This window comes from Ctenopharyngodon idella, chromosome 1 (genome assembly GCF_019924925.1).
Source record: "Ctenopharyngodon idella isolate HZGC_01 chromosome 1, HZGC01, whole genome shotgun sequence".
Lineage (NCBI taxonomy): Eukaryota > Metazoa > Chordata > Actinopteri > Cypriniformes > Xenocyprididae > Ctenopharyngodon > Ctenopharyngodon idella.
In genome coordinates this window covers 10,463,034-10,477,395 of record NC_067220.1, presented here as the reverse complement: position 1 = coordinate 10,477,395, position 14,362 = coordinate 10,463,034, and the positions used below count along the sequence as shown (strand labels likewise).

Here is a 14,362-nt window from a genome sequence, read left to right as displayed (position 1 = left end):
GAATACAAGTACTTACTAAAAAAAAATGTTTCTGTTCCTAGACACACACACACACATACATACATACATACATGTGTATGTATATATATATATATATATATATATATATATATAATGTATGTGTGTGTGTGTGTGTACAGTATCTCACAGAAGTGAGTACACCCCTCACATTTTTTATTTTTGTAAATATTTTGTTTTATCTTTTCATGTGACAACTCTTGGCCACCGTGCTGCAGCTCAGTTTCAGGGTCTTGGCAATCTTCTTATAGCCTACGCCATCTTTATGTAGAGCAGCAATTATGTTTTTCAAATTCTCGGAGAGTTCTTTGCCATGAGGTGCCATGTTGAACTTCCAGTGACCAGTATAAGAGAGTGAGAGCGATAACACCAAATTTAACACACCTGCTCCCCATTCACTCCTGAGACCTTGTAACACTAATGAGTCACATGACACCGGGGAGAAAAAATGGCTAATTGGGCCCAATTTGGACATTTTCACTTAGGGGTGTACTCACTTTTGTGGCCAGCGGTTTAGACATTAATGGCTGTGTGTTGAGTTATTTTGAGGGGACAGCAAATTTACACTGTTATGCAAGCTGTACACTCACTACATTACATTGTAGCAAAGTGTCATTTCTAGATATAAGATATAATTTAGATATATTTCAAGATGTAATACAATATTTACAAAAATGTGAGGGGTGTACTCACTTCTGTGAGATACTGTATATGTATATATGGTAACACTTTAGTATAGGGAACACATATAGACTATTAACTACAACTTTTCTCTCAATAACCTCCTAATTTACTGCTTATTAAGTAAGTTAGTAAGGTAGTTGTTAAATTTAGGTATTGGGTAGGATTAAGAATGTAGAATAAGGTCATGCAGAATAAGGCATTAATATGTGCTTAATAAGTACCAGTAAACAGCCAATATTCTATTAATATGCATGCTAATAAGCCACTAGTTAAAAGTCCCTAAAATAAAGTGTTACCATGTATATAGAGATTAATTTCAATGAACTCAAAATTTTAAGGCAACCAGGTAACTTACTTTTTTTTAAGTTAAACCAACAATTGTTTTTTTACAGTGTAAAAGACATGTACCAAGATATTCTCTGGGCTACCTTGTAAATACCATGGTATGAATGGTGTGATCAGTCTGTAATAGACATGGAAAGGTATTAAATGTCTAGACTGTAGAAAATAGAACATAATTTAAGCTTCCTCTTAAACTCTGAATCAGTCTGTGTAATATATGAGATTGATATTTGTCATCTGAATTGGAGTCTGGTCATCTTGACCGTTGGACTAGGCTTGTTATTGGCTTCAGTCCATGGAAGCGTCTTGGTAAACAACTCTCTAATGGCTGTTTGTGTTCACCTCCCTCTCAGTGGCTTGTTTCATTGCGAAGCCATGCGGGTTAAGCTAACACAAACAAGCTAGCTTTTATCACGGGGAGCTGTGGCTCACCTCTGTGGCCGCCTCCGAGCTACTGAACATTAGCCATTTAATGGAATGTCACGATCTATTTTCCAATGTTGAAAAAGACAATATCTGGGTTTTTGTGCAGTGTTGTGTTGTTAAAACACACTAAATGTACCTCTGAATAATAAATCAGAAGAGTTTTGGATTTGGGAATGCTTGCGTAATAGCTTTTGGGCAATGATAACCTGTCCATCTTCCAGAACATTTTTCTGTTAGTGCGTAGCTGTTGTGTTCCAAGCGTTTGTGGCTTTTTCACCAGGGAAATTGCTGTTTTCTTGCAGGAAAGGTTCAATCAACATATTTGTGGTTCAGGCTATTGAAACGGTCTCTCACTGAAATGCTAATGAGAGACATTTAGCAGCAAATGTTCTTTCCAATTTTACCCCCGAACCATGATGAAACCAGTTTGTTTCAGAGAAGTCAATCTCTCTATAACTAAGCATGTGTTATGTTTTTAGTGGTTTGTCACAGTTTATGTGCCTAAAGATGTGAGATGCCTAACACACGAGAATGAACCTCATTGGCTCTCGCACACTTCCAGCAAACATGCTTGAGCTTCTGTTTACCACAACTGATGTGTGAGTTGATGAATGTTTATGTGTGAATAAAAGCCTAGATTCAATATGTTCATCATATAAAGTGATCGAGTCTCTTCAGAAAATTTTGACTAAACCGCTCAATTCATATGGATTACTTTTACGATCTCTTTATGAACTTTTTGAAGCGTCAAATTTCTAGTTGTGAAAGCAGTCAATGGAGGGACAGAAATCTCTCAGATTTCATTAAAAAGATCTTCATTTGTGTTCTGAAGATGAACGAAAGTCTTACAGGTTTGGAACAACATGAGGGTGAGTAATTAATGACAGAATTTTCATTTTTGGGTGAACTATCCCTTTAAATTTTAATTACTTTTAATATACACATCTTCATTGCTGTTATAGCTGTGGTTAAATTCAATCACCTTGTAAATGCAAATGGTCAACAAACAAAACCGTAAACGCAAGAAAAATTAAACATGTTACACATGTTCTTTGCTGCTGTTTTGTCCAAATGCAGCACAGAAGTGTATTAACATCTTTGTGTTTGTGTGTTGACTTTCAGACACGCTGATTTTTTTTTTTTTTTTTAGCAAGTTAAGCTGTAGTCTCCCTAATACATTTACATCTTATTAGCTCAAATTGAACTCCCATTGCTCCAAAGAGCTTTAGAGAAAGAGATGCAGCGATCCCATCATTAAAATGTAGCACTTTATCCACAGCTGCCCAACCATGAATAGCTGTGTGGCTCTTATCGCCTGGGCCACTATCAAATTCTCCACAGACTTGTGAGACCAACTGTCCAATTAAGACCGGTGTGAATATTCTGTGGTGAGAATTTCATTTTCAAGGTCCATCAACTCACAAGCCCTCAGTAAAGTCTTCATCTGAACTCAGAAAATTGGGTCTGATTAGTCAATAACTACTAAAGTCCAAAGTTCTGGTATTGAAAGTAAATTCAAGCACTTTTATGACTCTTCAGGTGCTGATAAATAGCACTAATTGTGTTTAGGACTTCAGGATTATGGGCTGAGCGTTTATTGTTGGTAATATATCATGTTCTGGGTGAATCATATCAGTTTTTTTTTTTTTTTTTTTTTGTCTTTTTTGCTTTTCTGTCTGATTCATTTTTAGCAAATCAGTCCATTTTAATGATATGATTTGACTCATCATAAATTTTCCTATACATTAATATCTAGATAAATAAAGAATTATTGCCACTATAATAAGAAATTATTCTTGAGCAGCAAATCATCATATTAGAATAATTTCTGGAGGATCATGTGACACTGAAGCCTGGAGTAATAATGTTGAAAATTCAGCTTTGATCACAGGAATATATTACAGTTTAAAATAAACTCTAATAGAAAACAGTTATTTTAAATAGCAAAAATATTTCACAATTTTTAATGTATTTTTGATTAAATAAATGCAGACTTGGTGAGCAAAATAGACTTTCAGAAGAATTATAAAATTGTTGCGTCCCCAAACTTTTGAACAGTAGTCTATGTACTGATGTTTATTATTTGACTATTTACTGATGTGAATTTTATTATAAAATATATTATATATAATATATTATATATAAGTGCACTTGTCCATGATTTTGTTGGTGAGTTTTATGGCTGCGCCTTGTTCAACCATTTCATGGATCTGGATACCATATGCGACTTTCCAATCTGGCTCTCTGCTTGGTTGCTTTTCCATCCTTAAGAAACAAGCCTGGACTGCACCTTTGTTGTTTGGGAGAGAGGCTGGATCTACCGTCCAAGGATACTTTGCATCCCAATGTGGAGTTGGTGTGTGATCATCCCCCTTCTTGTAGGTGAGGCCTCCTTTAATGACCTCCAGCTCCCTCTCCTCTGCCAGGGTCATTTCTTTTCCTCCTGGTGGACAGTTTCCACATCGGCATCCTCCACATCTTGGCTCACACGCAGCTCCGATGCTGTCCCAGTGCCACCACTCAAGGAACTCACGGTTACTAGCAGCTGTAAATTTGGCCTGAGCCACATCCTCCTGCTGTAGCTGGGCTGTGTCAGTTGTTGGACTTGTGATTTCTTGATATTTGACAGCTGCTGTCCTCATGGAGCGAGCAAAGTGTGTTTTGGACTCATATGCTGCAACCTCCACTTCTTCAAACAAGTCGGGATGTGCTCCACCCACTGTCTTCCCCAATGGACCCTCCCACAAGACAAGGTCTCCGATGATTTTTACCCTTTGGGGAGCGAGTCTTCCCTCTCGGTGTCTAATAAGAAGTTCAGCCTCTTCTGGTCTTTCCAATTCTTTAAGTTTGACTTCTGGGAAGAATTTTTTCAACTTCTCAGGTTCAATTACTTGATGCACTCTGGCGATTTCATCCAAGCCATAGCAGACCATTTCATGAGCCCTCTCTGTTCCTTTAGGAGTCTTGACTCTGACCTTGAGGAGATACCTTTGTGTGTTCACCTCCATGGTCATTCCACCAACCCCATGCGCAACTAAAGTTATCTTCTCATTTTTTAACCTCAGTCTTTCAGCAGCCACAAGTCCAACAACTGACACAGCCCAGCTACAGCAGGAGGATGTGGCTCAGGCCAAATTTACAGCTGCTAGTAACCGTGAGTTCCTTGAGTGGTGGCACTGGGACAGCATCGGAGCTGCGTGTGAGCCAAGATGTGGAGGATGCCGATGTGGAAACTGTCCACCAGGAGGAAAAGAAATGACCCTGGCAGAGGAGAGGGAGCTGGAGGTCATTAAAGGAGGCCTCACCTACAAGAAGGGGGATGATCACACACCAGCTCCACATTGGGATGCAAAGTATCCTTGGACGGTAGATCCAGCCTCTCTCCCAAACAACAAAGGTGCAGTCCAGGCTTGTTTCTTAAGGATGGAAAAGCAACCAAGCAGAGAGCCAGATTGGAAAGTCGCATATGGTATCCAGATCCATGAAATGGTCGAACAAGGCGCAGCCATAAAACTCACCAACAAAATCATGGACAAGTGGAAAGGACCAGTGTGGTACGTAAGCCACCTGGTGGCGCCAAACCCTCATTCGGTGACAACACCAGTTCGTATTGTATGGAATAGTAGCCAGAAATACAAAGGCGTGAGTATGAATGATCTTCTTCTGAAGGGACCAGACGTTCTCAACCCTATCAGAGCTGTCCTGCTGAGGTTCAGAGAAGGGATGCATGCATCTCTAGGAGACATCAAAAAGATGTACAACTCTGTATGGCTGGAGGAGCGTGAGATGCATCTTCACAGGTTCCTCTGGAGGGACAGCCCAGATGAAGAGATAAGTGAATATGCAATTACCAGAGTCAACATTGGGGACAGACCTGCTGGTTGCATTGCTCAGTTGGCTATGAGGGAAACAGCACGGCTGCCCAACTTTATTCACTTGGAGGATGAGCCAGAGTCATTGAAGAAGACAGTTATGTGGATGACCTCTTAACCTCCCAAAATGACCTAGATAGACTTGAAAAAATCACAGCAAATGTTGAAGAGATTTTGAAAGCTGGAGGTTTCTTTCTCAAGCCATGGGTCCGGTCAGGGCAAAGTGGGAGGCAAGGAATGGAGGCGGAGGTTCTAACAAAGAAACAAGGTAAAACCACCTTAATTCTTCCAAATCAAATGAGGGACGAAGACAACAAAGCCTTGGGCATCGGCTACCAAGTGGATGAAGACAAGCTCTACATGTTAACCTCAGTTAACTTTTCCAAAAGAAAGAAGAAGATGAGAGTTGGAAAAGATCTTCTCAAGGAGGAGGTGAGAACTGAGACACCTAATCCACTGACTAGGAGAGCTCTCTTAAGCCAAGTAGCTGGACTGTACGACCCAATTGGTTTAGTTACACCTGCCAAACAGAAGGGAGCAATTCTTGTTAGAAAAGCATTTCAAGAGGGAGGGGGTGGGAAACTAACCCAAGAAACCTGGGACCAACCTCTCTCAGAAAGGCTCAGAGAAGAAGCCATACAGCTTTTTGAAGAATATGTGCAGCTTGGACAGGTGAAATTCCACAGGAGTCTCACACCAGCTAGCTGGGTAGGGAAACCTTGGGGCATCACATTTTCTGATGGAAGTGACAAAACCTTTGGAGCTGTGATGTATTTAATATGGGAGACAAGTCAAGGCACTGAAGTTCGATTAGTTGAATCAAAAGCCAAGCTGACACCCCTGGATCAGAAGGGAGAAGCTGTAAAAGCTGAGATCTGTGGTGCTGTCTTCGCAGCCAGGATCAGGAAGTATGTGGAAAAGCATGCTCGAATGAAGATCGAGAGATCGTTCCATCTATTTGACAGTCAAACGGTCTTGGGAGCCATTCAAAGAGTCAGTTATGGGTACAAAACCTTCTTTGCAAATAGAGTGGGTGAAATCCAGAAGGCTGGACCAGTGCAAGACTGGTGGTGGATTCGTGGAGATCTGAATATAGCTGACATCATAACAAGAGGGGGCGCTCCTGAAGATTTGAAGGAGAATTCCACATGGCAAAATGGACCAGAGTTCCTGAAGTGGCCAGTGGAGGAGTTGCCTATAAAATCAGCTGGAGAGGTTGCAGCTCATGCCAGGGAGAGTGTAAACAAGCTCCAGAGGAAGGCATTCTCAGGTGCATCAACAAGAGCTCAAGCAAGAAAGGGTCAGCAGGAAGAAGAACTACAAGCCACTAAGGAAAGTCCAAAGAGTGAAACTCAAGAGGAGAAACCTGTGGTAAACCCAACACTTCCTTTAAGAAGGAAGCCCACTGGCTGGGTTAAAGATCTTGTGGAAGTAAGAAGATTCAGTAGCCTGTCCAAACTGGTGAGAGTCATTGCCTGGGTTTGTCTAGCTGCCAAGCAGTGGGAGGTAACATCACCCAAGCAAGCTGTGCTGACTGTCAAAGAACATGAAGATGCACTCAAAGACCTCTTCCTCGCAGCTCAAGAGGGTACAACTTTTTCAGACACAACTCTAAACAGACTGGTAGTATACAAAGATGTGAAGTCTGGACTGCTAGTTTGTGGAGGCAGAATTCAGACGTTCAACGAAGATAAAACAGCAGTGCCAGTTTTACCATTTGAAGCATGGGTGTCTACATTGCTGGCACAAGAATCCCACAAAGTAAACCACGAGGGAGTGGCAGGAACTCTTCTCCGGATGAGGAAGAAAGCCTGGGTAATAAAAGGCCGTAGACTTGCCAAAAAAATGGTTGATAGCTGTGTGATTTGCAGGAAAAACAAGGCAAAACAGTGTCGACAAATCATGGCTGACCTGCCTCTAGAGCGAACAGCCCCAGCTGCACCTTTTGAATTTACCACCATGAACCTGTTCGGCCCTTATGAAGTGAAAGATGAGGTCAAGAAGAGAACTAGACTCAGAGTATGGGGAATAGTCTTCTGCTGCATGGCTTCCCGAGCCATACACACTGAAGTGGTAAGTGATATGTCATCTGAAGGATTCCTGCTAGCCTATCAAAGGTTCACTTCACTGAGAGGACACCCCAGGAAACTCTGGTCAGACCCTGGCACTAACTTTGTGGGAGCCAAACCTGCTCTAGAGAAGCTTCACAAATTCCTTGACCAACTAAACAAATCTGAACTTGAAGACACAGCTGCCAAGCATGGTACAGAATGGTCGTGGAAGATCCACCCTGCAGACTCTCCCCATAGGAATGGAGCAGCAGAGGCAGCTGTCAAAGTAGTGAAGCGGACGTTGAGCAACCTTGGTGGAGATGGTGTTTTCACATGGGGAGAATTCCAAACTTTTCTCTTCATGGTAGCCAACCTTGCAAATGAGAGACCCATCGATGCAAGAACTCAAAGCAGAGAAGACTATGTAGAGTATATCACCCCAAATTCTCTGCTTTTAGGACGTGCCAATCCAAAGGGAGACCCTGGAGATTTCCAGTTCAATGGCTACCCTTACAAAAGAATTAAACATATTCAAGCAGAGGTAAGCAATTTCTGGAAGAAGTGGAGCCAATTGGCTGGACCTAATCTATTCATAAGAAACAAATGGCACACCAAAGAGCGAAATGTTGCGGTTGGAGATGTGGTCTGGTTGGCTGACCAAAATGCCCTGAGAGGACAGTACAAGCTGGCTAGAGTGGTCAGTGTCAATGCTGACAGCAAAGGCATCGTAAGAGATGTGCTTGTGAAGACTTTTCCCAGCTATCCTGTTCACATCACAAAGGCAAACGGCAAAGAAGGGCCCACAAGAGCAAATAGTGAAAGAACCAAGAGGCTTCAAACCAAAATCCCAGCCACAATTCTTCATAGAGATGTCAGACGCCTTGTCATTCTACTTCCCACTGAAGAACAAGCAAAGGACCAAGGGCTTGTGTGACCTCTCTGGATTTGGAAAAACCAGGAGCTCAAGTGGGAGGTGTTGAGCTAAATCTCAGGAATGGGTCTCAAAGAACTACACTTCCCAGAGTGCACCAGCAGCAGCAAACTGGCTGCTTATCACCGGATCAGTCATTGTCACTGATTGAGAGCACCTGTTAAGACATGGAGGTTCTCATTCATTCAGAAAAAGAAACTTCAGAGAGAAGATGCTCCAAGTTCACTCATAGGTTCAGTCCAAAGACGCCAATGGTTTACAACCTAATTTACTGAATCAACTGACAAAGCCAAAAAGAAAATTAAAAGTGATTGAGTTGGAAATTTGAGTTGTCCTTGTGTCCTTTGGAAGTTGAACAAGAGGAGGACTTGACAAATATATTTTTGGGAAAAGAAAAGGAAAACAACTTTCTTTTGACTTAAATTAAAGGTTGGATTTTTGTCAATATTTTGAATGAAAGACACGGAGGAGAAATGGCAAAAACTAATTTCACCGTTAGTTTTGCTCCTATTTACCAATGGTGCCAATATTTGGAGCCCACTGTATTTGAAAAGAATATCTTGCCTGTAGTTTATGACAATAAATTATTAGTATCTTGTGTATTTGTACCTTTTTTAATATTCACAATGAAGATGAGATGCAGACACCTCTCAGCTGTCTTTATTTGTATATTTTATAAATGTTTATTGTCAGTACAAGTGTCTGTTAACATTTATAAGGATATATGCGCTCTGGCTGTGGTCTGAGTCTGTTTGTCATCGGACATCATGAAATCCATTAAGCTCCAGGTGTTAATGTATATTACAGTTTTAGTTTCAACAAAACACACGCAATGCAATTTCTACATATAAATGGCCAAGGGTTTTGAATAGAATTCTTTGAGAGTTGCATGCATCAGCAACACTCAAGTCATTTTCCCCACCAGAGTAATGATTCCCGGTAAACAATGTTTTACAGCGTATATGAAACCTTTGAAAGCATGCATGCCATTTGTATACTGAAAATGCAGGTAAACAGATGGTAAACAGAACGAGAGCTTTACTTCACAGTTTGTATATTTACCAACTTAAACTCAGTCTGTAGAGACGCATACTACGCTCCGTTTAGCAGTACCTGTGAGTGAATGTGACTGTGCATTCACAGTATTTGATGATCCTTTCTGTAATTATTTCATGGTGAAGTCTAAATTGTCCTTGGCCGATGAAGACAGCTCCATCATTTTAAGAGACTAATTATTCCTGCTGGGATCCAGCAGCCTCCCACACTCTCCTTTATATGCAGACTGACAATAAACAGCAAACCCACGTTCGGCACCCCATGTATTCCTCAGAGAATAGACGCCTGGAGATGCTGAGATCTTATGTCGTATCAGACACCTCCTTAAGTACCATAGACGTAAAGCTTTTCGGATGATAGAAAGATTGTGAAATGGACTGAGATGGTGAATATCACCAAACCTGGTGTCTACTTCAACGATCTGCTATTCTGTAAAAGGTAATATTATGATCTGCCAGCTTATTTTGTCATATATGTAAAAAAAATAAAAATAAAAAATAAAAACCTAAAAGTCGCCTAATCCCTGTTTTACATGTATAATTACTATAATATACACTGATGATGAAACAAACGTACCAGTGTGTGTGTGTGTGCGCGTGTGTTGTTTTGTTGTTTTGCAAGTTATCCATCCATTTTTCGAAATGATTTTTTATCTATGTACGGGTTTTGTGAGTTATATGGTACTACATTTTTATACACTAATTGAATAAATGAACAAATAGATAATTGTTTGTTTTTTTTCTCATGTGTTTTCCTCTCTTTGTATTTTCTTTTCTTTTCTTTTATTTATTTTGCTTTTGCTACAGTAAAATGCTACAAATATTTTATAAAAAATTATTTTTTTATTTTGTTTTGTTTTATTTTATCATTTTATCATATAGTTACATTCATTGCTTATAGTATGGAAGCATTTTTAATTCATTATTTTAATTAAAAAATATATTTTATTGTATTATTTTATTCTGTATTACCAAACACATGGCAGGTATAAATGAATAAAAAAATATATAGTTAGGTTCATTTATTCAAGTAAGAAGAAGGCTTTTTTTTTTTTTTTAAATTATTATTATTATTATTATTATTATTGTGAACTATAACCAGGGAATATTTTTGTGATTTAACAGGATGTTTTTTAAACAACCAATTATTTATGTAATCATGACTAGATTTAGGAAAGCACTCTGATTTTAATTAGGCTGCAGAATTCAGCAGAAGCAGTAATCATATATATATCAACATTTTAATGTCTGAATTTAACTGTGCTAGGGTCTGGTTCACTTCTCACACTTCTCTAAATCTTCAAGAATTCTTTTAGATTCTTTTAACGCCTTCACACATTCCTTTCAGGGACTTTTTTACACATCCGTCAGGTCTGATTTAAACGTGCTCTAATGGTGCTCTGCTAGCGTGGATCTGATGTATTTCCAACCAAAACAAGCACGCAAGAACAGAATCTCTATGTCAGGATCCGTGCTTCTCATAAAGACGCTTTTGCACCTCCGTGTTCATTACAGCGGGCGTCCGTTCGCTGGGCTGCTCGTGTTGGCATTTTCTTAGAAATGCCACAGTGAAGCCTTCTTTCATTTTCAGTGAATCATCCAAAGTCTACAAACCCTGCATTTAGTCAGAGATTTCTGCAGTGTTTCTCTCCTTTTTGACATATCAAAAGACGCTTATCTGCACTGATCTGCCATCAAGAGCACCAACTGTGCCATTTTGCAATGGCTTGTTTTCTTAGAAACGTTTTTATAAACACTCACACAACAACGGTTTTGAGCACTTTGACGTCACGTCTTCAGCGTTTGAAAGCCATGAATGGAGCAGCTGTGCTTCTTCGCTTTTGCGTTCAGTTAGGAAGCAATTACTTCAATTATACAGTTGCAGCTTTTTTGGCTGATGTTTGGCTCATATTAACTTTGTTGAATATAATCCACTTCCGTCTGTGTCCAAATCAACAAATTAAATCATCTCAGGCTCAGTTTGTGAATCTTAGTTACTTTCAAGTGGGTCATTTTTTTTTAAACAGATCATTTCCGGGACGCAGACTGTTGAGGCTTGTCACAGCCTAAATTGTTATTTTCCTGTGATATGCGTGTTCATAATAAAGTGGAAAATGATGACACTACTTGGCATGCTTTGTTGATGTAACATCTGATACTGACACATTCAAAAAGCACTCGTGTGGTTCTTCTGTTGCCACGGTGAACGCAAAGTCGCTCTTTCTTTCGTGGACTGACAGAGTTTTCCTTGCATGTTTGCCACAGATCCATGAGATTTTGATGCAAACACAAATTTAAATGCAAATGAGCTGTTGCTCCTGGCCCTCTTTCCAGGAGAGGGCAGAGTTTCAAGAACTCATGCTCCGGCATACAGGCAACAACAAAACAGGACAATCTCATGTACCAAAAATGTCAGAAAGGGCATTCATGTGCAATTTATAACTAGGAAACTCTTGTTTATGATAATTCCGATAGCAGGTGAGGGCAGCATCGCAAGCATACAAGACTTTCTTCGGGACATAGGTCCCCTTTAAGATGATATTTAAATGCTTAGTTTTATGATCAAAGCTCTGTAGTTTTAAAACAATGCAATGCAATGCAAGGTTTGATAAATTTTCCTCAAAAGCCTGATGGATCATATTTGATACTCACATTTGAATTAGATTTTTATAAAAAATAATGTATGGGCATTTGAGTAAACCTAAATTGCTTCAGTCCAGCAAATGTTCATCTTGAAATATTTCTATAAATATAAAAGTTCCTACATTTATCTTATAAAAATCAGTAAAGATTTCACAGCAAAAGTTAGTGAACCACAACTTGAAGGCCTTTTACCTGCTAAAAAAGTATAAAGCATTAATCAGATGACAGAATCAGAATCAGGTTTTTGATAATTTTGATAAATTTATGTATCAAATATGATACAGTGGTCTTAATTTAAAGGGTTAAATCGGCCTAATCATTTGGTAGTTTTAACAAAATTTAAGAGTTATTCTAATATATTCATTGTAAAATCATCTTTGTCTTTTCCATTATGACTCATAAATCAGAAGTTATTTGTCTTTTTGCCAATTTATTGAAATAGTCCGTTTGAAAGTCGTAAACTGGCTGTTTCAATTTTGAAAAGTTTAAATTTTTCAAGTTATTTGTGTCAACAGAGCAGCTTGACCTTCCCGATTGAGACATTTTGTACAAACGTTGGCAAACCTTTGCACACTGATGTTTCCCAGCAAATGAAAGCCATCAGTTCTGACACCATGTCGCAGACCCGTCGTTTCTGCGCTATACAGTTCACGGCAGATGTGCCGAGAGGTTCGCCCCGTGTACTTAACACTTTCTGTCCGTGAAATCCCTTGATAGAGCCTCCCTCGACCTCCATCTCTTATCCTTATTTTTATCTTTACTCTGAACATTTTTATTTTTGCCAGAAGGGGGAAAAAATGTTAGCCTTGATGGTGGTTAACTGCAGTTTATTTTTTTCCATCTGTAGTCTTTTTTCAGAAAAAGAAATCACCTAGCTTTTTCTCTTTGCTTTTAACTATTATAAAATGTGATGTTCATGGCACAGGAAGTTTCAGCATTTGGCAAATTTAATTAATAATATTTAGTAGGCCATTAAAGCGATGAGAGGCATAACAAGAATAGAGCAAAATCGTAAAATTGCTTTTTTTTTATTGTAAAGTGATTTATTGAACAGTTATTGTCTCTCTCTTTAAATAAATTCAGTTATGATTAACATATTCTTAAGGATAAAAAAAAATCTCATCTTTAAAAAAAAACAAAAAAACATGTAAAATGCATAAGGCAGGTTTTGCGTTAACTTCTAAATCTAATTATACAATTATTTTTCAATTATTTTTCTACTCCAATTCATTTTTGAAATATGATCATTTACAGTTACTGTCATAACTTGTTTTCATGACAAACTTATTTAAACATTTATTAAATAATTAAGACATTACTAACAGGTAAAATAATGAATATATATTAACTAATATAGTGCATATATTTAGTGAAATGCTTCCCTCTAGAGTTCATTTCTCTAGTGAACTAACATGCTGTGGACACTAAATGACTTGCCTGAGGTAAATATAATGCTACATGAGATATTCTCAAGCTGTTTTATTGATTGAAACACTGCTTGAGAGATTATATGTAAACATATCTATACATAGATCATCTGTTCTTTGCTTTTTCCTGTTGTGGCGGTTAGCAAACATTGCATTACATTGCATTACCGCACACACCCCCTTCTGGATTGGAGTGTTTGCTGCTCAAGAAACATTTCTGATTTTCAATGTTGAAAACTTTGATTTATATTTTGTTGTGGAAACTGTGACATTTTTTGAAATAAAGTTAAGAAGAATAGGATTTATTTGAAATGGAAATCTTTTCTAACAAAGTCTTTACTGAACAGTAATATTTGTGTTTGCATTTGTATGTATGCATTTTGTATGCACACAAATAGACACTTAGTAAAATCATTGCAACATGCACAGTTTTTGTTAGTTTGGAATTGGCAACAAAATAAAATGGAGTATATCTAATGTATCCCTTGATATATCATATTTCAAAATAAAATGTACTTTATCATACCTCAAGCCATCAAACACCAAATCTAGAGTTGTTTGGTCAATCTCTATAAGATGAACGGCTTCTAGAACAGCACCTGAATGCAATATCTGCTCGACGGCTCTCAGATTGCCACGGCAGCCTCAGACTTCACAGTCCCCAGCCGAGACCTCCACTCTGACCTCCAGTGAGCTCCTGATGGAAATCTAACCAAGCATCACGGGCAATTTGAGTCCTCAGAGTAAACAAACAGAAGTGCTCTTCAAAAGCCGAGGTCCAAACAGAGAGTGGCAGCTGGGCACACCGAGCAGGTCCATTCACAGAGATGGAAAGAGCCGTGATTAAACTCACTCCTCACAGACCGCACTTCAAGCCTTAAAGGACACACTCAGAGAGGAAGCACTTTTAATA

The 14,362-nt window shown here is 38.9% G+C and overlaps 1 protein-coding gene across 2 annotated transcripts in view; it reads left to right on the top strand.

Annotated features, from left to right (window-relative positions):
* Positions 1-14,362, top strand: part of gpc6a (glypican 6a) — a 249,648-nt gene that overhangs the window by 168,725 nt on the left and 66,561 nt on the right. The window lies entirely within an intron of this gene.